Consider the following 22,600-nt stretch of genomic DNA (forward strand, 5'->3'; position numbering starts at 1 on the left):
TCTTCGATCAAATTTAATTCTTCATACCGTTGACGAACCCAATCTACTTTTGACAACTGACTTTTCAACAAGACCCTGAGAGACGAAATTTCCATTTCAACTGGCAAGACTGCTTCCATGCCATACACTAAGGAGTAGGGAGTAGCTCCAATAGAGAATCGAATTGAAGTTCGATATACCCATAGTGCAAATGGCAGTTTTTCTGATCAATCTCGATGTGATTGACACATTTTTCTGATGATAGTCTTAAGATTCTTATTAGCTGCTTCAACTGCTCTATTGGTCTGAAGACGATAAGGAGATGATTTGTGGTGTGAGATTTTGAACTTTGAACACAATGTAATAACCTCAACTTTGAAATGTGACCCGTTATCAGAAATCAATTCCGAAGGTACCCCATACCGACTGATGTTGTTCGTTTGGATAAACTTTACAACTAGAGACGCAGTGAGGACAGCATAAGAGGAAGCTTCGACCCACTTAGTAAAATAATCGATAGTAACTAGAGTGTATTCATGCCCGTTTCATGCCTTAGGCGATATTTTACCAATAATGTCAATTCCCCAAACTGAGAATGGCCACGGTGAAGTCAGACCAACTAATTGAGAGGGTGGCACATGTATGAGGTTTGCATGTATTTGGCATTTGTGATAGGTCTTGACCATGTGATGACAATCTGTTTTCATCGTGAGCCAGTAGTACCCTTGTCTCATAATTTTCTTATCTAACATTTTCCCACTCATGTGGGGGCCAGATTCCCCTGAATGTAGTTCAAACATTATCTATTCAGCTTGATCTTCATCGACACACGAAAAAAGAATCCCATCATAAGACCTTTTGTATAAACTTCCTACGCATATGATGAATTGAGATGCTAATCTTAGTAGGGTTTGTCGTTCCTTCCTCGATGCTTCTTCTGGGAATTTTTGTTTTTCTAATACCCTTTTAATGTCTGTGTACCACGGCTTTCCATCAGGTAGTCGAGTAGTAATGTTGATCTGATAGCAGTATGCAGGTTTGTCTTTGACTTCAACGGTGATCGGCCTCAATTCCATGCCAGAGGATAAATGGATCATTGAAGAGAGAGTGGCTAAAGAGTCAGCAAATTTTGTATCTTCCCTTGACAAGTGTTGGAACATGATAGCTTTAAACTTACTCACTAAGTTTAATAGATACTCATGATAAGGTTTCAACTTTTCATCCCGAGTCTTCCATTCTTCCAACGATTGATGTATGACCAAGGCTGAATCCCCGAATACTTCAATCTCTGTAATGCCTAGATTCAAAGCAGCTTCAAGTCCAGCGATGCATGCCTCATATTCTACTGTGTTATTGGTGTTAGAGAAAGTTAACTTAATAGCGATCGAAATGTGGCATCCTTCCAGAGAAAACAGGACTGCCCCTATTCCATACCCATTTTGATTGGCGGCTCCATCAAAATACAGTTTCCATGTTTGATTCTACGGTTGTTCTTCAACATGCAAGATATTCTCATCTGGGAACTGATCAACAGGCCTTATTCCTTCTACCACTGAATAATCTGCCAAGTATTCTGCCACAGCTCTCCCTTTGATAAATTTCTGCGTAACATGTGTGATGTCAAATTCTGATAACAACAACAACCATCGTGCGGTTCTTCCTATCAGTGTTAGTTTCTCGAAGAGATACTTGAGAGGATCCATCCGAGATAACAAGATAATTGAATGAGATAACATATAGTATCGGAGTCTCTAAGTATCCCATACCAGTGCTAAGCAAGTTTTTTCGAAGGCTAAATACTTTCGTTCATACTCTAACATCTTTTTGCTGATGTAGTATATAGCCCTTTTTTTGCAAGTATCTTTGTCATACTGTGCAAGCATGCATCCCATAGCTTCTTTTGTGACTGATAGATAAAGAAGAAGTGGTTCACCCGATGTAAGTGGAACCAAAATAAGCGGGTTCAAGAGATACTCCTTGACTTGGTCGAAAACCTTTTGACATTGCTCATTCCAAACTGTTGATTCATTCTTCTTGAGAAGCTTGAAAATAGGTTCGTAGACGTTGGTGAATTGAGCGATAAATCTGCTGACATATTGGATTCTGTCCAAAAAACCTCGAATTTGCTTTTCAGTCTCAGGCGCTGGCATCTCTTGGATAGCTTTAATCTTTACAGGGTCTACTTCGATCCCTCTTTGACTGACCACAATCCTAATAATTTTCTAGAAGTTACTCCAAATATGCATATCTACGGGTTAAGGCGGAGTTGGTACTTTTGAATCCTTGTAAGAAACTTTTCTAACGCAGCAACGTGCCCCAGTCGTTCCTTAGATTTGATTATCATATCATTTACATAGACTTCGACTTCCTTGTGTATCATGTCATGTAGTAAAGTCATGGCTGCTCTTTGATAGGTGGCTCCAGCGTTCTTCAAACCAAAAGGCATAACCTTGTAGCAAAAGGTTCCCCACTGTTTGATGAACGACATTTTTTGCATATCTCGAGGATCCATTTTATCTGATTGTACCCCAAAAAAATATCCATGAAGGACAACAAAGCGTGCCCTGCCGTATTATCTACTAGAACATTTATGTGTGGTAAAGGAAAATTGTCTTTTGGGCTTGCTTTGTTTAGGTCTCTAAAATCCACACACATTTTGACTTTTCCATCATTTTTAGGCACGGGGACAACATTAGATATCCACTTAGGGTATTCTACTACTTCCAAAAATCCAGCGTTAATCTACTTCGTAACTTGAATCTAATGTTGAACAATATCTGTGCTTACTCTCGGAATGTCCTCATAAGACCACGCGAACAAGTATTTGAACTTTCTGAGCAAGTCTACTATCCCTTTGCGTTCATCGGGAGATAAGGTGACCCCAATCGGAATCTCTTGAGGACTTTCTTTTGTTCCGAGGTTGATAACATCTACTTCCTCTATTAGAGGTTGAGCCCGACGTTCATCTTCTAGTTCAAGTAATTTGATTATTTTAGGAGGAGGTTCTTCGTCAGAAAACTCTCCCTCCGAAGCCAGATTATTAATTAATTATTATTGCGCTTAGGGTAATCAAAAATTTCTTTCATTTCATTAAAAGGAGATGGGGTAACAGGACTCATTGCAGACTTAACAGACTCACTTGACTCAACAGGAATAATAGACTTATCAGAAATAACAGACTCAGCAAAAACAACTAACTTACTTGATTCAACAAAAATAAATGACTCATTAGGCACATCAGACTTAACAGGACTAATAGGACTAACAAACCCAATCTTGATGTGCAGCAAATGACTAATTACATGATAATTAGAGAGACACCCAACAGCGGGTTTGATTATAGACTGAGGATTTGGGATTCCCTTCTCAACTAACAATACTAGGACACTGTGATCTTCAATGAATAATTGATCAATGTTGAGGGAGTTCAGATTGAGCTGCCAGTCGTCAACGTCCTTCTCTTCAGTTTCTGTGCTTGCTTCTTTTCAGGCTATTCCATGCCAAAGAAGATTTCAAACCCCGGCAGACGAGTACCTGTGATGTAATCAATGAACGGTTCTGGGAACCCACAATAATGAAAATATTTTCTTTCTTTCACGAAATAGCCATTAAAGGTCTTACGATAGGACTTCATTTTAATGAGATTCGTGGTGCACCTTTGCCATTTTGCAATTGCCTTGTCTCGCTTTGTCTTCTAGTATTGGGTCCAATCTTCTTTAGTAGGCTTATATCTTACCACGAATGTGTCGATAACTTTTTTAATCACTAGTGCCTCTTTAATACCTTGTTGCTTGTGACCTAGGCCCATACTAGGGAAGAATCTCACTTTTTTGAACATATTGACCATGTAACAGTTAAAGGTATTCTCAATAGGTAAATATTCTTTCATCGAGTGATCCCATTGAACTGAGCAGATCTTCTCAAATTCAAATCCACTAAGCTCTATCCCCTGTTGTTCTGGCTGAATCTCAAGCAACGGCTCATTCTTAGCTTCAGTACTGTTTACAATTCCTACAATTTCAGCATCTCCATGGAGAGTAATCACTAGCCCATCCTTGATAAACTTGACCTTCTGGTACAGCGTGGAAGGGATGACTTTGATCTGGTGTAACCATGGTCTTCCTAACAGTAAATTGAAAGAAGACAGGATATGATAACCTGGAATTCCACAGGAAATTCAACTATGCCTGTGGACAATCGAAGGTGCAAAATTCCCAGTACATCCCTTTTGGTGTTATTATAGGCTCTAACCCCTTGATTAGTGGGCTTGAGATCTTCAGCCTTAAACTCGAGACAAGTAGCAGTCTTCAAAGGGCAAACATTCAGTGCACTTCCATTATCAATCAAAACCAGAAGTACCCTCATCCCATTACAGTCAACTGTGATGTGCAACGACTTAGTGTGGCTTGCTCCTTCTTTTGGGAGATCTGAGTCCATGAAGGATAGGATATTCTCTACGTAAGTTGCCCCTACTATATTGGCCAGCTGATCTGGAGAAGTATCAAGGGAGACTTGGGCTGTACTAATACTTTGAGAACAGCCTCCCTATGGGCAGTGGAAGCCATGAGTAAACCCCAAACCGAGATATTGGCTCCTGATTTCTTCAACTGCTTGATCATGGAGTTATCTTCTTTGATATTTTCTTTGATAGGATCTTCTCTTTCTTTTCTTGTCAAGGTCGCAGGGTTATGTAGACACCCCATTTTTGCACTCGCCTGATTAATCAACTCGTCAATCCAATTGCAATGATTCCCAATGATGGATGTGTATTCCATTGCTTTATTTTGTTACCAGATGTGTTTCAGAAATCCGGATAAGGTATCTCGAATTGACAAAACCTTAGAAACCACGCTACGCTAGGAAAATACGACCCCAGAAAAATAGAAATCATCATCTTGCAGACCAAAAAGAAACTTCACAATAAAAATGACTAAAAAATTACCAAATTATCAAAATACCCCTAACCTCAAAACAACCCTAGAGCCTACATTACGCTTAGGAAAACTCTCTCGAATACATAAAATAACAAATCGAAATCAAATAAATCATTTCACCAATTTTAAAAGAATTCGACAAAATTACGAAAATGCCCCTCATAAAGTTCACAACCATTTCACACAAAAAACTTCATAAATGACACAAAATAATATTTCCATTGAATTCCTTATGAAAAATCGATTCTAAAACATCCTAAAACATTAAAAACCGACTTAAAACGTGAAAAGTCCTCTCCGGGGGCAAAACGGTAATTTCACAATTTTCATAATTAAAAAATTTGAAATTAATAAATAAAACATTAAATAATTAAAGTGAAATATTAATGAAATTAATTTAAAAATTTGAACCTAAAAAATTGATCAATCGGACTTTCGGGTAAAATTGTTGAGGGTTCGTGGGATATTTCTTTAAGGACCCCTCCATTTGGGGGTCCAAAGAATTAAAGAAATAATGGAAGGGGGTTCTCCAAAATTTAAAGTCAATCAAGCAAGACTGTAGTCAAAGTATTAAAGTCAATCAAGTGAGACTAAAGTCAAAATTAAAGTCAATTAAGCAAGACTAAAGTCAAAATATTAAAATTCAATCAATTAAGACTAAAGTCAAAACATTAAAAGTCAATCAAATAAGACCAAAAGTCATAATAGAATTCTAATTAAATAATAACTCTATCTAATAGAGTTCTAACTTAAAAACAATTCTACCTAAAACAATTCTAATTAAAACACAATTCTACCTAAAACAATTTTAACTAAAACACAACTCTAATTAAAAGATCTCTAATTAAACACTAACTCTATCCAAATCAACCTTAAAAAAATTCTATAAATAGAGATGCTCACACCCTATTTTCGGATAAAATCATAAACCCTAAGAGAAGTAGGTCTAGAAGCTCCCCTAGCCCCCCATAAACCCTAGTTTTGGAGTCCCAACTCCTTACCTAACATCCCTCCTTCAATTTTAGTCTAGAAAACACCTAAAATCCCTCCAAAAATACCACCAAATCCGCAACAAACTTGAAGAGTTCAGATCCAAAAACAAGGAGATACCTTGATCTAGGAGATCCGAAGTCAAATCCGGAGACAGAACGAAGCAAGGGAGTACAGTACAAGGAGCTCTTTTTGTCAGATCTGAGGGAACAAAATCCTTGCTATCGGAAAGGTATATAATTTTTTTATTTTTATCTAGGTTTTTAGCAATGTGATATATTTGGGAAGTTAGTAGAGACCGGCTTTGGCCGGGCGGGGTTGGTGCCTAACACCTTCCAACCCCGTAACATGATCCCCGAATTCAGATTTTTTGTGGTAGATTAGTTCTTTTTATCCATGTTAGAGTCAGTTTGGTTCCTAGACCACAATAACTAGGTGGCGACTCCCAAACCTCAAGAGTCAAAAGCGGATCCGCGCACCCCGCGGATCGAGGGCGCTTTCAGTGACGACTCCACTGGGTATTGCATTTTTTTTATCTTGATTGTAGATGATTTTGGGTATTGCATTTTTTTTTTCCAATTAAAGATCACTTTTTGATGACCCCTAAATAATAAAAGATTCAAATTGACCTATGAAAATGATGGAATGATGAAGGTTGGACAGAAATATTAAAACGTTTTTAGAGAATAGTCTGTTGAGAATTAAGTCTGAAAACCTCTTAATAAAACATAGATCTCATCGAGTAGATTAATTTAGAATCTGATTTCACTCAATTTCGTTATCGGAAGCCTTAGATATCATCGATGCAAGTTCAATCTGTAAATCTGGAATTATTTCTGAATGAAAGTTGGGACAGCAACGTTAAAACGTTTTTACAGAAGATTCTGGTGAGAACTAAGTCTGGACACCTATTAATAAAATGTATATCTCATCGAGTAGATTAATTTAGAACTTGAGTTCACTCGATTTCGTTATCGGGAGCCTTAGATATCATCGATGCAAGTTCAGATTGTATTTTCCTAATTCACAGAAAATCTGAATTTATCTAATGTTGGCACAATTAATGTTCTTGAGAGTGAGCTCATCTCAACCATTGTCATTCTATCATCAATGTAACAGCTATTGGAATCTCGATTTATTTTGGATCACCTAAAAGTGATCATTGATTGGACCTTAAAAATTATAAAAATTATGCCTATTGCTATGTTTGTTTGATCAATTATTATATACCATGCTCATTAATTGATTTGCCATGATCTTGACAGATATATTTGTGATGTGTTTGATTTCATCTTAATTTCGATGTGATGGGTTTTGTATTATTTTCTTGATCAATATTCATTTGATATCCATATGTGATGACGTAATCTGGCCCATGGGCCCATGTGTTTGAAAAAGGCCCCGGGCACACCCCACCCTGCTTTGCACACACCACATGCACGTTTACTGCTTTACTCACTTACACGTCCCATTTAGCCAACGTGGCACTAGTGCGTGGCCCGGTCTCTTCGGAGATGCGACGTCATTCATGAAAACCACAACTCCAGTCACGTACCTTAGGGTATATCAAACTGGGGGCATTAATACCGTCTGATCAGGTGATTCTGAGAGATATATTGATGCACCCAGGCTGGAGCTACCTGAGCCTTTGACCTATTGTAAGCCACACAGTCACATGTCCCGATTGCCAACGTAGTACTAGTACGTGGTCGATCCCCTCGTGGGATGCCAAACCATTTATGAAAGTTACAACTTTTGACTCGTACCCGTAGGTATAAAAGATAATCTAAGTATATCAATTGCACTTTTTGGTCAAAACCGGTGCCTAAGCAAGATCTTGCCCCGCTGTACCCTACTGTACGAGGGGGATAGACTACGTCTATTCAAGACGAGAGGTATTTAAGTGGGCCCTTGCTCAGCATTGTACGCCACCTCTCAACTAGAGATCAAACTGGCTGTTTTTGGCTTCAGAGAAGTGAATTGAGGTTTTAGATTATCACCTATACGGTATATCAAACCAAGTCACCACGTATCGAAAGGTATATAGGTGTGCTTGGGCAAGGGTGGCCAGATAAAAATGCATTGCACGTAGTAAGCTTAGAGTCTAGAAACCTTCCCAATAGGTCACGACTCGAACTTATCGTGTGTAACACCCCGTATTTTTAACTCGTATCTCGAGGAAATCAAATAGTATTTATTTGAAGAATATTTTAGAAAGGAAACTTAGAGTCAAGTACCCGAATTATGCTATGTTCGTTTTTATTGAAGATCGACTTCGCCATTAGTTTCAAAACGATTGAAATATATACTTTAGCCTATAAGCAAGTTTGAAATCAAGTTCGGGTGAAAAAGTTAACAAGTCCTCGAATTTCGCGTCGAGTGGGACCCATACAGAAAATTTTCGTTAGAGGGAGAATTAGGAAAATTCGACATTTCCATTAGATTCGTAGCGAAAAATTATTCAAAATGGAATACTCGTTTGTCATTTTTCGAGTCCGAATAGTCAAGTTACGGGCGAAACTAGAAATAATAGGGAAATTACAAGTATGCCCTCGCCCTTGTTATAAAAGAAACTTTATTTTCTTTTAAACCACTTTCTTTCTTCTCCAAAGCATCCAAAGCTCAGATTTTTCTAAAGACCTAGGGTTCTCCTCTCTTCTCCTCAAGATCCGTTAAGAACGAATGACCGTTGAACTTCGACGAAGAAGACAAAGTTGTCGGCTACAACGATAGCTACAACCTCACCCTCATTGTTAACCCATTCTCATTTGTTTGTCCTATCCTCCATCAAAACCCAGCCGTGTGGTTCGAGTGAATCCTAACACATCTTCATCGAGGGTTCCATCGAGTGAGAGTTAGGCCCACCATTCATTGTAGAAGCAAAGGAATGCCGTCGTCGAAGGGGATTGCAAACCCTAGCTCACCTTGCATCAAACTCAACTCAACACCAACTCCTTCACCCCCAACTTTGATCCTTATACGAGTTCATTGCTTTCGGCGTCCACAAACAAGTAGGGGACTTTCAATTTCTATTGGTAACTTTAGATTTCTCAAAATGTGCATTTAGGATTTTAACAAAACTTATTGTTTGCTTTGAATCGTAGACGGTTGTAGTTTGATTTCAAATTCATGATAGAAGTAGGTGTTTTATTTATGTTTTATCGAATTTTGACAACAAAATCGTGGGTGGGTTGAATGATTCGAAGAATGGAAGGAGAATCCGAAACATGGATCGAAAACTCGAAGGTTCGAGTAAGGTTCAGGCTGTAGGTGGGAAGGGTCGGTGCCACCGGCACCTACCGAAGGCATTCTGTCGGTCCCACCGACAGAATGAAGCTTCTGCCACCGACGAAACGCGATGAAATTTTATGCTGTCGGCAGGACCGTCGGTCCCACCGACATCTGTCGAAGACCAATCTGTCGGTTCCACCGACAGAATCCTGATTCTGCCACCGACAGCCACCGATAGACACAGTTTTGATCAGAACAGTGTTCTGACTCTTGGTTTGACCTCCTCACACCTTATACACTATTTCTCACCCTTTATTTCATTAAAAACATTTAAGTAAATGTCCTCTTTAATTTTTACTTTCCATTTACTTTAAGTTCTTTAATGAAATTAAGGTTTTACCCCCCATTTCGGAACAATGGGAATGGTTTTAAGATCCAAATCTCAAAGGATCAAAATCCGAATTTTGGTTTCAAGAACAAAACGTAATTTTCGACGTTTTCGGCAAGTTTTCAAAATGAAATAACTTTCGCGTTTCTTTGAATTAGATTACAAAAACTATATGGTGTCGAATCTCATGATCGAGACTTTCATTTCGAAAAACCCGTTTTCAATTTCGAAAACTTTGAAAAATTGAGTTTCTGACACTTAGCCAAATTTCACCAGCTTTCATGATTTTTAACAGCTTTTGCCCCGTGCATCATCGGGACCTTGTTTTTGAATAAACTTCGGTGGTTTTCAATGGAAATACCAAAAGAATGACTTTGAAAGATTGAAAATGGATGGTTGATTTGAAAAGACGAAAAATGAGAATGTTGAAAGAATGGGAAAGGGATGAAACGGTAAAATGTCAGAATCACACCCGCGGGGTGATGTCTGCATTTTACATTGTATGTTATGTGTAGGTTGGTGAAAGGATATCCAGGTTATTAATGAAAGGGTTGCATGTTTATTTCCGATTATGTTAGCGCTTGCGATGAGTACTGTTATTTATTTTGCCGGGTGGCCACAGTTGCATGGTAGGAACTGGATATCCGTTCTCAACCCTGTTCTGTTAATTTCTCTTTTGTTTTAAATGAAAAATCATATATATACGTAGCTATTTTGTGAACTGTTAAAGGGTTTGTGAATGCCTGAAGGGATAGTGTGTCACATCATCCGGAGGGGTGCACTATCCTGGGATGTACGGTAGGGACCACCAAACTCATACGTGGTATGGGACGCGTATGAGAGTGGAGTCACAACTGGAATCCGGGTCCATTCCTTTCTTATCTTTACCAGTGAACGTGTATTGTAAAGGTGGTCGTATACGAGTGGAGTGTCATTTGGGAATTACATGCACGCCTGATAGGCATAGACGAAGATGATTAGTCAGTGATCACTAACAATCTAGTAGTAGTCGAACGTTCTGACACATCGAAAAGAGACCCATTGCTTACGGTCACGTCAAACGGCCAGCCTGAGCCGGATAAATGGTCACCAGTGTGGTAAGCGCAGCTACCGGCCACAAAATCAGGAACTAAAAGCCAGATTTATGTTGTAACATCATGTCCTGACTGGGAGCGATCCAGTCGTGAATCCCAACGCTCAAATTCCATTACTCCACCACTTGTATTATGTATCTGTGTTATATATTTCGGATTATAAACTGAAAATCATGTCTACTATTTCAATGTTGCCAACTGTATTTGCATAAATGGAAAACGTATAATGCGTATGGATGGTTGATGCTATGTGTTACTTTTAAATTGTTCAGTTGCTCATCCCTGGCTATATGTACCAGTTAAATCGTAGTTTCTATTGTAAAACCTGCATGTTTTGAAATAACGCAGTATGATTATTCGATCACGTTAGGGGAGGTTATTAGTAGGAATTGTTTGTGGACCTACTGGGTAACCATTGTTACTCACCCTTTCCTTCCATTTTTTTTAGTTGCAGAGCCTTCAGTTGGCGCAGCGGGTGCTGAGCTATTAGCCGAGGAACACCTGGTCGGTCAGATCGACGACCAGAGTCCGTTGCCTGGCGAGCAACACGACTACTTCTACTAGGAGTCTATTCATCCTAGGGGGTGTACATAGTATTTTGGGACCGAGTGCTAGGTCTATGTTAGAGTGAGGATAGACTTTGTAATCCTGTATAACTTTATACCTTTTTGCGCAACTCTGATCTTGCTTATTTTGTTGTTCATAAAATCTATTATCTTTCGTTCATTAGTCATTGTGGATTCGTTGCTTTATACAGGATTGTTTGGTATTGTTTATCAGGTTTGAGTTCCGTGAAACGCTAACATAAACAGAGGAGACCATGCCGAAATTTCGAGGCGCCACCTAGTGCCTCGAGGCAGTATTGGGATTTGTGTTAGCGTTTGGCGGGGCGCTACATCGTGGGTGTTCCCGAGTTGTTTATTGAATGAATGCATGTGATTGATGAATGTATGTGAGTGATGTGAATGATGAGATCAAGGTGTATGATTGTCCTCAAGGATCAAAAATTTATTTTTAAAAATTAAAATGGGTGCACCAACCCAATAAAGAACCCATTCTTTTACAATAATGACCCAGTCCATCCCGATCCAACAATCATTATGGGCCGAGCCATTTGAATCAAAATGAAATTCAAAATTTTTTTTCTGATTCAGATTTGAAACCCATTTTAAAAGAAGGAAAATGTTTTCCAGAAGAAAAATGTTTTTCAAAAATAAAATATTTTTCGAAAGAATAAGATTTTCCAAAAGGAAATGCTTTCCCAAAAAGTTTTCTAAAAAAAAGAGAAGGAAGAAAAATATTTTTCAGAAAAAAATGATTTACAAAAGATCTATTTTTGCATGAAAATTATTGAAATATGTTTGTGGAAGTTGTTATTCAATGAAAACATTATTTGTCAATATTTTTCAAGAGTGCAATAAAATTATTTTTCTGAATAATCATTACGTTAATGAATTGTTTAATGGATTGGTGCACAAAATCTCAAGGTTCATTTAAAATGTTATCAAGGGGGTGACACTGAAATTGGTTAAATTCACCTTCAAAGAGGTTAAGGGTTATCATTGTATCTAAGCTCAATCGTCCATCATCTAGCTAAGGTTGTAAATCCGGTCAGTTAAAGTAAACGTCAATATCAAGTCAATAGTCAGAAATGACCTCAGAATTTCTCAACATCGCCCAGTTGTTCCGTAAAGATCATAGTGCTTCAATCCTACCGGTTGTAAGTAATATCTCAGTCCTCAGTCCTAATCAAACTCATGTGGGTACTTGCCTTGAATTTTCATAAGTCATTTGGGTTAGTTCAAGTCCTTTTTTCTAGCAAGGTCATGTCTTCCTTAGATTGAGTCTACCTTTTCTTATTGAATCAAGTTAGTTTGTTGAGTCTATAGAGGTGTCTGTCGCCCCTTCTGAATTTGATTAGATAAAGAAAATTTTTGAATACCCCGAGCGCATTAACGAATTAACTAATAATTTAGCTTCAAGGATATGTTTTTCTCCTAAGCAAGAAGATAAGAATCGGGCTCAAGAAAGCAAAGGTCATTGACCTCGAAACAGAAATAAATTCCTAAAGAGATTAAAATAGAAACCATCTTATCTCTAGAGGAACACAAGGGGATAATGAATTTTCTCAAAAATTTCAAAAGACTTGTTCTTGTGATCATATGAGGGTATGCTAGGTACAAGCTTGGGTGTTGTTCAACATGGAATAAATACTCACCTATATCGATGGAATCAAAGAAGATGTTATAAAATATATCAATGCTATCCTCACTACATCTTGAGTTGCAAATCACATGTTATCAGTCGATATGGGGATACCTTTTGAACTGATCTCTGATAATGGGAAGTACTTCAAAGCATAAGTCATTATTCTGTGTACAAAGTTCAAAATCCGGCATCGCAAATCATCACCCTACCGTCCTCAGATTAATGGAACAGTTGAAGCAGCTTGCAAGAGTTTCAAGATAATCATCAAGAAAATGTGTTAATCACACTGGGATTAGTTAGAAAAATTACCATTCACATTAGGGGCACATCATACTTCAATGCAGTCTTCTATTGGAGCTATTCCCTACTCTCTAGTATATGATATGGAAGCAGTTTTGCTAGTTAAATTGGAAATCCTGTATTTCAAGGTCTAGATGGAAAGTCAATTGCTAGAAACAGACTAGACACGTCATTGGGTACGAAGAGTTAAACTTGATTGAAGAAAAACAACTTTGGGTGCAAACTTATCAAAGAAGAATCGCTCGCACGTTTGACATGAAGGTTAAAGTTTACTACTTATGAGTCAAGGATTTAACCATCAGACTTCAAAGAAAACTAAGTACTCCTCCTCGACCATAGGAGGAAGTCTGAACTTAATTGGAGAAATTCATCTATCATAAGAAAAAACACTACTTTGGAAAACTATCAGATTTCAAAGAAAATCGAGCACCTATCTTTGATCCTAGAGGAAAGTTCAAACCAAATTGGGGAGGTCCGTTCATCGTCAATGAAATATTACTAGGACAAGCTGTCAGACTTTAAGATCATGATGGAATCGAATTACCAGAACCAACCAACCTTGACCAAATCAAACGGTACTACATTTAAGGAGGCCATCTTTGGCCGAATCAATCCTCATATTACCTAGTTACCCAGTTCAACATATCCTTTCTCAACCCCTTTTGCAGCATTTTCAAAAATAAAAATTATGTCTTTTTCTTTCTGAGCCCATTCACCTAACCTAGGGGAGGGAAAAATCCGAACTACGTTTTGGTCTGATCCCAAAAATTTGGGGTACATAGGCAACCTGAGAAGTTACTTCAGGCCCGACCACATCAAAATAAAAAAAAATAGATTCCTCGGCAAAAAAAATCTAAAAAGAAAAAAATTCAAAAGAAAAAAAATATCATCCAAAATGGGGAAGAAAATTTAAAGAAAAAGAAATAATGCCACACAAGAGGCATTTGGGTTTTGAGCCTCAAAATTCCTTTCTTTTTATACCCAGTCCTAAGCCTACCTATAAAAGTCCTCTTAAGTACCGTGCGAGAAGTCAAGGAAGATAGCAAAGCATGATCAGACAGCAACTCAAGAAGTTCAGAGAGAAGAAAAATATAAAAATGATGAAGCCTGCTAAGTTGAAAATCTGAAAAGGGCGACTTAGGCAAAAATTAAGGCAAGCTCGCAAGGTTGAAAATCTGAAAGGACAACTTTGGCAACAATCAGAGCAAAGAAAAAAGAAAGAGCTCGTTAGATCGAAAACCTGAAAAGGCGATCTAGGCAAAAGCTAGAGCAAGCTCGCTAGATTGAAAACCTGAAAAGGCGATCTAAGCAAAAGTTAGAGCAACAAAGAAAAACATAAGAAAATTCTAAGCTGAGAGCAGTCCGAGCCGAAATATCAGAAGTCCGAATGATCAAGTTTCAATACCCAGTTTGAACCAAATATAGACTCAGTGGATACAAGTATCTCGTCTATGATTGATCTGAAGAGTTTCATGTCCCTAAGCGAACCGACGGGGAGAAAGAACAAATTCTATGATGAATTTCAGAAAGAAATATTTTGTTCCAATGTCTTTGAGCCTGACTCAAATCTTCAATATAAAAAGTCAAAATTAAAAGTTAAACCTTTATTGCGCTTGCGGTAATCAAGGATTTCAAACTTTCATAACAAGGGCACTTCCTTTTTTCTAAAGAATACAGTTTCCCCCCTTACACTAGGGGCATTTATTTTCAAATTATATTCAATTATCCCTAGTGCAATGTTCCTTGTCAAACTAGGGGCATTTTTGTTCTGATGCCTGGTCAATTTCAACCCCAAAGGATAAGGTTAACTTTGCATTAAAGGTTACCCTCTTGATAGGAATTTTGAAAACTCCTCAGATTCAAAGAGAGTTAAAATATTTACCAGACCTTCATAAAATCCAACTTTTTATTAAAAAAAAAAGTCAAATGCGAGGTTAATCCCCTGTTTGTTCCCTCAAAGCTTAGTTCATTATTCTTGCACCATTGGCAAGTAGAATAGAACTTCCTAAAAAAGAAAAAAATTAGTTCATTACTCTTTCACTCCGAGTAGGTAGAGTAGAACTTCCCAGAAAAAATTAGTTCATACTCTTTCACTTTGAGTAGGTAGAGTAGAACTTCCAAAAAAAAAAATTAGTTCATTACTCTTTTACTCCGAGTAGGTAGAGTAGAACTTCCAAAAAAAAAATTAGTTCATTACTCTTTCACCCTGGGCAGGTAGAGTAGGACTCCCAAAACAATTAGTTCATTACTCTTTCACTCCGAGTAGGTAGAGTAGAACTTCCCAAAATAATTAATTCATTACTCTTTCACCCTAGGCAGGTAGAGTAGGATTCCCAAAACAATTAGTTCATTACTCTTTCACTCCGAGTAGGTAGAGTAGAACTTCCCAAAATAATTAGTTCATTACTCTTTCACCCTGGGCAGGTAGAGTAGGACTCTCAAAAAGCTTGGTTCATTACTCTTTCACTCCGAGTAGGTAGAGTAGAACTTTCCAGAAAAAAAATTAGTTCATTACTCTTTCACCCTGGGCAGGTAGAGTAGGACTCCTAAAAATTTAGTTCATTACTCTTTCACTCCGAGTAGGTAGAGTAGAGTAGAACTTTCCAAAAAAAAAATTAGTTCATTACTCTTTCACCCTGGGCAGGTAGAGTAGGACTCCTAAAAAATTAGTTCATTACTCTTTCACTCCGAGTAGGTGGAGTAGAACTTCCCAAAAAAATTAGTTCATTACTCTTTCACCCTGAGCAGGTAGAGTAGGACTTCTAAAAAGCTTAGTTCATTACTCTTTCACTCCGGGTAGGTAGAGTAGAACTTCCCAAAAAAAATTTAGTTCATTACTCTTTCACTCCGAGTAGGTAGAGTAGAGTAGAACTTTCCAACAAAAAAATTAGTTCATTACTCTTTCACCCTGGGCAGGTATAGTAGGACTCCTAAAAAATTAGTTCATTACTCTTTCACCCTGGGCAGGTAGAGTAGGACTTCTAAAAAGCTTAGTTCATTACTCTTTCACTCCTAGTAGGTAGAGTAGAACTTCCAAAAAAAAAAAACAAAAATAGTTCATTACTCTTTCACTCCAGGTAGTAGAGTAGAACTTCCAAAAAAAAAAATTTAGTGCATTACTCTTTCACTCTGAGTAGGTAGAATAAGACTCTCAAAAAAATATAAATTTATTACTCTTTCACCTAGAGTAGGTAGAGTAGGACATTTAACTTTCTCCCAACTTTTGCTCAGATTTGTCTCAAATATCATTCAAATTTTCTCGAGTTTTGTTTTACTCAGATTTTACTCAATTTCACACAGTGCACACACTTGCACTTTTTAGTCAGGGAGAATTCTCTAAAATTCAAGGATCTGATACTGTCAGTGAGAGCTCTTGCTCAAGGACCTGATAATCTTTTAATTCGGGGAGAGCTTTACATCAAGGATCCGAACACCCCGACGAATTGCTAAATCAGGCTGCAAAATGAACTGTCACTAGCTTTGGCATTCAGATATCACACTATTTACCAAAATAGATTTGCTATCTAGTTTGCTTCAACCCTCTGCCAAAGAGGGGCATCTGTAGCACCCCATTTTTGCACTCGCCTGATTAATCAACTCGTCAATCCGATTGCAATGATTCCCAATGATGGATGTGTATTCCATTGCTTTATTTTGTTACCAGATGTGTTTCAAAAATCCGGATGAGGTATCTCGAATTGACAAAACCTTAGAAACCACGCTACGCTAGGAAAATACGACCCCAGAAATAGAGAAATCATCATCTTGCAGACCAAAAACAAACTTCACGATAAAAATTACCAAATTACCAAAATACCCCTAACCTCAAAACAACCCTAGAGCCTACGTTACGCTTAGGAAAACTCTCTCGAACACATAAAATAACAAATCGGAACCAAATAAATCATTTCACCAATTTTAACAGAATTTGACAAAATTACGAAAATGCCCCTCATAAAGTTCACAATCATTTCACATAAAAAATTTTATAAATGATACAAACCAATATTCTCATTGAACCCCTTACGAAAAACCGATTCTAAAACATCCTAAAACATTAAAAATCGACTTGAAACGTGAAAAGTCCTCTCCGGGGGCAAAACGGTAATTTCACAATTTTCATAATTAAAAAATTCGAAATTAATAAATAAAACATTAAATAATTAAATTATAACATTAATGAAATTAATTAAAAATTTGAACCTAAAAAATCGATCAATCGGACTTTCGGGTAAAATTGTTGAGGGTTCGTGGGATATTTCTTTAAGGACCCCTCCATTTGGGGGTCCAAAGAATTAAAGAAATAATGGAGGGGGGTTCTCCAAAATTAAAGTCAATCAAGAAAGACTGTAGTCAAAGTATTAAAGTCAATCAAGTGAGACTAAAGTCAAAATTAAAGTCAATTAAGCAAGACTAAAGTCAAAATATTAAAAGTCAATCAATTAAGACTAAAGTCAAAACATTAAAAGTCAATCAAATAAGACCAAAAGTCATAATAGAATTCTAATTAAATAATAACTCTATCTAATAGAGTTCTAACTTAAAAACAATTCTACCTAAAACATTCTAATTAAAACACAATTCTACCTAAAACAATTTTAACTAAAACACAACTCTAATTAAAAGATCTCTAATTAAACACTAACTCTATCCAAATCAACCTTAAAAAATTCTATAAATAGAGGTGCTCACACCCTATTTTCGTATAAAATCATAAACCCTAAGAGAAGTAGGTGTAGAAGCTCCCCTAGCCCCCATAAACCCTAGTTTTGGAGCCCCAACTCCTTACCTAACATCCCTCCTTCAATTTTAGTCTAGAAAACACCTAAAATCCCTCCAAAAACACCCCCAAATCCACAACAAACTTGAAGAGTTCAGATCCAAAAATAAGGAGATACCTTGATCTAGGAGATCCGAAGTCAAATCCGGAGACAGAACGAAGCAAGGGAGTACAGTACAAGGAGCTCTTTTTGTCAGATCTGAGGGAACAAAATCCTTGCTATCGGAAAGGTATGTAATTTTTATTTTTATTTAGGTTTTTAGCAATGTGATATATTTGGGAAGTTAGTAGAGACCGGCTTTGGCGGGCGGGGTTGGTGCCTAACACCTTCCAACCGCATAACATGATCCCCGAATTCAGATTTTTTGTGGTAGATTAGTTCTTTTTATCCATGTTAAAGTCAGTTTAGTTCCTAGACCACAATAACTAGGTGGCAACTCCCAAACCTCAAGAGTCAAAAGCGGATCCGCGCACCCCGCGGATCGAGGGCGCTTTCAGGTTATCAACACAGAGTTTTTGTAACTTAAAAGCTCTGTCCCTCGAGTCATATGTCTAACTTCATCACAAGAGAGGGAGAAAGACTCATCTTCTTCAGTCAACAAGTATGGATCTTCATCTGTCAAGGAGACAAGACTCTCTGGGTTCATTTGAGCCAAAAGATAACTAGTGAATGTGGGGCTACTGTAATGAAGTGGGGATAGACAATACGTATCATCCGAGGTTTGATCAAATGGTTCATAGTTTGTGGTGAAAACCTCATCAGTGAAAGCTGGGAGAAAGACTCATTTTCTTCAGTAAACAAGTATGGATTTTCATCTGTCAAGGAGACAATACTCTCTAGGTTCATTTGAGCCAAAAGATAACTAGTGAATGTGGGGCTACTATAATGAAGTGGGGATAGACAATACGTATCATCCGAGGTTTGATCAAATGGTTCATAGTTTGTGGTGAAAATCTCATCAGTGAAAGCTATCCCGACAAGAGAGTAACTAGGCGGTTTGACTTGGATTGGATAGATGAGAGAAACGGGATCAAATAGTAATAGGGTGTGGAAAACCATGTTCAGGGTTAGTGGAAGTTGATAGGTGGGTAGTAGATTAGTGGTGACGTTTGGTGATGTTGGGCTAGGGATTGTGACCTTTTTGTTGTCAATAAGATTTTGAATGGCATAGTCTAAGGTGATACATCGATCGGTGTGATGGCCAGAGTTTTGATGGAACTCGCAGAACAAGTTAGAGTTGTGTCTACCTGGCAAGGGACTTAGTAAAGGTCGGGGTTGGATAAAGGTAAAAAGCCCTTTCTTCATCAATTTGTGAAAAGGCTACAGTGAGACTCATCCCTATATTGGTAAACTGACGTGGAATTCGAAGTTGACTTGGGTGAACCTAGTTATTAGTCTGGGCTGCGGTAGTTGACGTGTTGGCTATGTAAACATGGTTGGTACTAGGTTTGGGAACATAGGGTTTCTTAGACTTGTTATCCGAGGGATTAGAAAGAACCCTAGAGGCAAACGCATCCTCGAGTTGGCTTCCGACTTGTAATAGGGATTCGAAGGTAGGAAGATATTGAGCAACCAAGTGCTGAGCATATCCTTGTGTAATGTTTTTTAAGATAATCGCTACTTGTTTCTTCTCTGAGGATCTATCCAACATTTGGGTAGCCTTGGCCCTTCATCGACCAATGAAATCAGTAAAAGTTTTCTCATTGTTCTACTTAGCTGACTCCAAATCCCTTCTTGAAATCTCAATCTCGGTACTGTACTTATACTGATGCCAGAAGGCCATCGACATATTCTCCCAAGTACCCACAATAACTGGGTCTTGAAACAATAGCGTCATCTATTCGTCGTCGAGCCCCATAGTGCGCATGTTAGTAACATACACCTTAAGATGTGTTTTTGCACACCCTGTCCCACTAAACTTGTCTATTTCAGGTATCACAAACTTCTCTGGCAAATGGATTCTAGGGATGCCATTCAGAGCTTCAATGCCTACTGCAATTTCATCAATACCCTTTATACTCTTTATAACTAACTCTAATTGAGATGTTCTGTTAGCTAACACCAGATTTTCATCAAACTGTTCTTCATCTTCGTCAAGCTCAAAAACCTCATGTACACGTCTCGCTGTATTTTCTTCTACTATTTTTCCTTTAGGATCGTCAAGGGGATTGCCCGTTGATTCTAAAATCTGTTCTAAGACTTCCACTTTGCCTTTTATATTGTTGATATCATTGGCAAAGGCTGCCAAAATCTTATGGATATCTGTAAGCTTAGACTCTGAAGCCATTTCTGATTGTTGACTTGGTATTGACGTTCGCTCTAACTGACTGGACTTACTACTCCAACTAGGAGGTGGATACTTGAGTTTGGGCACAATGATAATCCTAGACACCTCATTAAAGATAAATTTAATCAATTTCAGTATTATCCCCTTGATAACATTTTAATGAGTCATTTTATTGAAGTTTGTGTACCAATCCATTAAATAATCCATTTACGCAATGATTATTCAAAAGAGAAATATATGTTTATTCAAAAGAAAATAGTTTTATTGAAAATTATTGACAAAGAAATGTTCTCTTTAACATCTTTTAACAAATCTGATTTAAACTATTCTTTATATGGACGCTTGGCTTTATCTTGGTGGTCATCAGGATTGGTGGAACTATCAGGCTTGATCATCTTGACTCTAACAACTGGCTCTTTGAATTCTACTGGTTCGTCTGGATACCCTAAGGTGCGCTTGTTCCAAGCTTTCTCAATGAAATGCACTAATTTTTCAGTCAATGGCTTGGGAGGAAAGAAAGCTTTGGGTTGAGGCAAAAAGAACTTTGTAGGTACTTCGTACTATTTTGGGATCAAATTAGGATGGTAAAAAGACGTTTCTTCTAGTCCAATTAGACAAACATAATGGGATCCTTTGGTTCCTAGAACAAGGGGATCAGTCATCCACTAAGGACATCTTAAACCGATATGACTGGTAAGACAATAGTCGAACCATTTGCTCCAAGCCTTGACTGAGTTATGACGCACTAACAGGTTTCTTTTGGAAAATTGTTATGGCCCATACTCGAGATTTGAAAGAACATCTACAATTTTGAGACAGTCACAAAGTCACAAATAGAGTAAGTGGGGGCTTCTTTTGAAGCTTTCCAGCTCACCATTTTTTATGGCATCTAGACCTGAGAAAGTTTCAGCTAGGATGAGAGGTACTCAGGGATAGTTTGACCATCACTTTTAGAAGTCAGCATGTATTGGGCTAGGATTCCTAGGCACAATTGATAGTTTCTAGTGGTTCGCCAAGCTTTAGGTTTTACATTGACAGGATGACTGCGGGAGCGATATGGGCCCAGTAAAGGTACTAAGTCCAATCTCCCGTTATGGACTAGGGCCTTAGCTTCTTCTTTTGAAATGTTCAGTCTTGTGGTGAGGTTACCAGAATATCCGGTCTTCAATGAAGGCTTGACTATAGGTCCTAAAGTGGATATCCCCGTAATGCCACAATAATCCTCGTGAGTGGGGCACAAGTGCATATGCCCTATATGGAATATGTGAAGGTAGGGGTTCCAGCGCTTAGCCATAGCACGTAACAGGTTCCAGTCTATTTCAAACTCGTGGAAGTAAAGAGCACTCCTCAACATGAATTTCCCAAAATTGATCTTCTCTACAGGGTGCATCCCTATGATGATTGTTTTGACTAAATGATCAATCGGGTTATTGCTTGCGACTAGTATCCTAGTTTGACAGAAAAGGGTATTTGAGTACACTTCTAAGGTCTATGTAAAATTACTTTTTCTTTTGAAAAATCTTGTTCTTATGGAAAATATTTTCTGGAAAACACTTTTTGTTGGAAAACATATTTTGTAGAGAACATTTCATTTGGAAAACACTTTTTCTGGAAAATACTTTCCTTTTGCAAATCATTTTTCTTCTTTGAAAATGGATTGAAACCCGAATTTAGAAAAGATTTTAATTTCCATTTTGATTTAAATGGCCCGGCCCATCATGATTATTGGGTCGAGATGGACTTGGTTATTATGAATTATTGCTACAAATGGATTTATTATTGGGTCGGTGCACCCATTTTAATCAGGTAAAAGAAAAACTTTAATTCTTAAGGACAACCATACATTCTGATCTCATCATTCAAATTATTCATCAATTACAAGGTCCCATTCAATAAACAACCCGGGAACACCCATGATAAGTTCGAGTCGTGGCCTATAGGGGAGGTTTCTAGACTCTAAGCTTATTACATGCAATGCATTTTTATCTGGCCACCCTTGACCAAGTACACCTATATACCTCTCGAGCATACTCAATCAGACGATACGTGGTGACTTGGTTTGATATACCGTATAGGTGATAATCCAAAACTTCAACCCACTTCTCTGAAGCCAAAAGCAGCCAGTTTAATCCCCAGATCAGAGGTGGCACGCGATGCTTGAGCAAAGGCACTCTTAAATCACCTTTTTTCTAGAATATACGTAGTCTATCCTCCTAGTATCGTAGTATATCGGAGCAGGATCTCGGTTAGGCACTGGTTTTGACCAAGAAGTGCAACTGATATACTTGGATCATCTTTGATATACCTTTGGGTACGAGTCAAGAGTTGTAGCTTTCATAAATGGTTTGGCATCCCACGGGGGACCAACTATGTACTAGTACTACGTTGGCAAACGGGATATGTGACTG

This window comes from Akebia trifoliata, chromosome 13 (assembly GCF_017979445.1).
Source record: "Akebia trifoliata isolate Shusen 1 chromosome 13, ASM1797944v1, whole genome shotgun sequence".
In the NCBI taxonomy this organism is placed as follows: domain Eukaryota; kingdom Viridiplantae; phylum Streptophyta; class Magnoliopsida; order Ranunculales; family Lardizabalaceae; genus Akebia; species Akebia trifoliata.